This window comes from Panthera tigris, chromosome B2, assembly GCF_018350195.1.
Source record: "Panthera tigris isolate Pti1 chromosome B2, P.tigris_Pti1_mat1.1, whole genome shotgun sequence".
NCBI lineage: Eukaryota > Metazoa > Chordata > Mammalia > Carnivora > Felidae > Panthera > Panthera tigris.
This window is the reverse complement of record NC_056664.1, coordinates 121111019-121114152: the sequence shown is the minus strand read 5'-3', so window position 1 is coordinate 121114152 and position 3134 is coordinate 121111019. Positions and strand designations below refer to the sequence as shown.

General features: G+C 42.4%; 1 pseudogene; it reads left to right on the top strand.

The window, feature by feature from the left end:
- The first annotated feature begins 742 nt into the window (after positions 1–742).
- LOC122238434 lies at positions 743–1434 on the top strand (annotated as a pseudogene).
- Positions 1435–3134: the final 1700 nt, after the last annotated feature.

Sequence of the window (3134 nt, the reverse complement as noted above, 5' to 3'; positions counted from 1 at the left end):
TAGTAACAGTAGAACCTAGTTTTTCCAGTCCCCCTCTTACAAGTTCTTAGTCGCCTTCCTGTGGCTCCTCTTTTCCCCTCCCCCTTTACTTAGAGCTGGTGCCTACCTCTCTCTCTCTTTTGGAGATTTCCTTCACTTTTGTGGCCTTATCTCCACTTCTCCTCTACCAGCGACTTCCTGATCTGTAGTCCTCTGGGCCAACTGTTGCCATTAAACTTCAAAAACAAAGTAAATGTTTATCAGGCATCTCCTCTGTGGTCCTTTCATGACAGTAATCTTATTTTAGCCTCATCACAACCTTGTAGAGTAGGTTGTGTTACTCCTGTTCAGAAATGAAACAATTGAAGCATAGAAAGTTGTATTTAATATTACTTTAAATTCAACATGAGTTTGGGAGGATGGTTTGGTTACTGACTGTCACCATGGCATCTCTGTGATGGTCAGAGACCAGATCAGCTTGTGTGTAACAACTGTCTATACTTGACCTAACATAGAGTAAGCACTAAATAAACACTTGAGAATGACTGAATGAATGGTCAGGTATGCATTTTAGGTGTATGCTAGGTAACACAGCATACATGTTCTTTCTCTCACCACGCTTTGTTGGAGTCTTGGGTTTTCTCGCTCTTTCTGGGCTATTTCATTCTTTCCAGGCTATTTTGTAGCTAGTTGAGTCCTGAGCATCACCTTCCACTGGAATCCAAAGATCTAGAAGGAGCTTCGGTCTGTGACTAGGCTTTCAATGGATTTGGCAACGAAGCTTTACCTATCCTGTGGCCCGGAACGTTCTCAGATGGCCAGTGAAGAAAATTCCAGGAAGGCTCAGCTGCCTTCCAACTATCTCTGAAGTATTAATAAAGAACTTTAGTAAATTGACTCTTGACCCTAGTATCAAACTCCCTTCCCCTCTACCAGAATATCCACCCCAACAGCAGGACGGCGAGAAGAAACCACAGGGGCTTGTGGACCGAATACTCAGCAACAGGAGGAGGGGTGGAGTAAGGACTTTGTTAACTGCTCCAGAAGAAAGGATGGAAAAGCTGATGTGGCTTATTTTATTTAAAAAAATTTTTTTTAATCTTTATTCATTTTTGAGAGAGAGAGACAGAGCATGAGTGGGGAAGGGGCAGAGAGGGCGTCACAGAATCTGAAGCAGGCTCCAAGCTCCGAGCTGTCAGCACAGAGCCCGACGCGGGGCTCAAACTCACAAACTGTGAGATCATGATCTGGGCCGAAGTCTGACGCTCAACCGACTGAGCCACCCAGGCGCCCCAGCTGATGTGGTTTATTAAAAAACATTGCTACTTCAACCAGCATTCCACGGATGAATCAAGAGGGAAAAGATTTAGAGGTGGATGTCATTATTGCCTGTATCATAGAGATCCTTCTGAGGATCCCAGCATGGAGAATAATTATGACATGGAGTCAGTGTAAACATAAACCTTAAGATACTGTTTTTTTCTCACTAGTAATTTTAGGATCAGTATGCCGCAGTTTGGGAAAGCTGCTCTGTTGAGACAAACTGTGTAATATTTTGATAATCTATGATGTAAGCTCTGTCCTGTCTTTTCTACCTAGATACCAGTAATTTGTGAGGAGTCCTGCTAGTTTGCATTTGAATGACTTCAATATACTTTACTTCCATTTTTGATGTGACCCAAGGAAGTAGGTTTTGAGTGTTGCCTGTGTGTTTGAGAAGCCTGAAGTTGTTAAGATAGGTTAACCTAACATGGGGCTCCTGGGTGGCTCAGTTGGGTTAAGCATCTGACTAGAGCTCTGTAGAGTAGGGCTCTGTGCTGGCAGCTGGGAGCCTGGAGCCTGCTTCGGATTTTGTGTCTGTGTGTGTGTGTCTCTCTCTCTGCCCCTCCCCCGCTCACGCTCTGTTTCAAAAATAAACACATTTAAAAAAAAAAGAGAGAGCGGCGCCTGGGTGGCTCAGTTAGTTAAGCAGCCGACTTCGGCTCAGGTCGTGATCTTGCGGTCCGTGAGTTCGAGTCCTGCGTCAGGCTCTGTGCTAACAGCTCAGAGCCTGGAGCCTGTTTCAGATTCTGAGTCTCCCTGTCTCTGACCCTCCCCCATTCATGCTCTGTCTCTCTCTGTCTCAAAAATAAATAAACGTTAAAAAAAAAAGAGAGAGAGAGAAAACCTAACATCAAATTGGAAGCCAAGTAACTTGTGCAGGAGGTATATACAGAGAATATTGGGTGGTTTGGCTAGAGCATAATTATCATTAGGGCAGGGTGCAATAGGCTAGACTTTCTGGTTTTCAAAAATTGGAATTGTAATAAATGTTTTGATGTGCTAGTTCAATTTTCAGCAGCAAATGTGTACGTAGAGGATCTTACTAAAATTGAGACTTATTTGAAAAAAAAGATAATTAGTCTGATTTGAGGAGTTCAAAAGCAGCAGGGTGACTAGGAAGCCATTATAATGGCACAGCTAAGAGATGAGTAGCTTAGTGATGGTGGTGATGGTTGTGGGGGAGAGGGAGAAGATGGAAAGCCGTGCTCCTAGTTGACGGGAAAGATGGCACTTTGTTCAGTGTGGAAAGTGCCTTTCAACGATCTTTAGGCTCTCATGGTCACAGGATTTGGAAATGGACTGGACTCCCAATTTTCTGACTGAGTGACCAGATGCATGACGTTACCACCAACTCAGTCTGGGAATACAGGACAGAAATCTTCAGGTCTTTGAGCATTCTACTACCAGATTATTCTTCCTCAAACACCATTGTCATCATGTATCTCTCCCGATTAAGAATCCATAATTGACCTTCTACTGCACCTCAGAGAAGATAGTGATTTTGATTTTGGTACTCAAATAACTTATTTTGGTATCCAGAAGTTTCATATCTTCTCCCCTCTGGATTCCAGTGGGATCCCTTACGGGCTGGGAGAATATCATAGTCTTCATTGCTGTTATTGTTGTTACAGTACAGTAACTAGCATAGTGCTGGGTGAATAGTGTATGTGTAATACTAATTTGCTTAAAGGATTTGAAAACAATTATGTAATGATGCCTTTGAAATTCATGATTATAAGTATGGAGTGATTTAGAAAAATAATAATGTAACTGCCTCTACCTGAATCTATGTTATAACTCATAATAGTTACAAACACTTATATAGTATATTT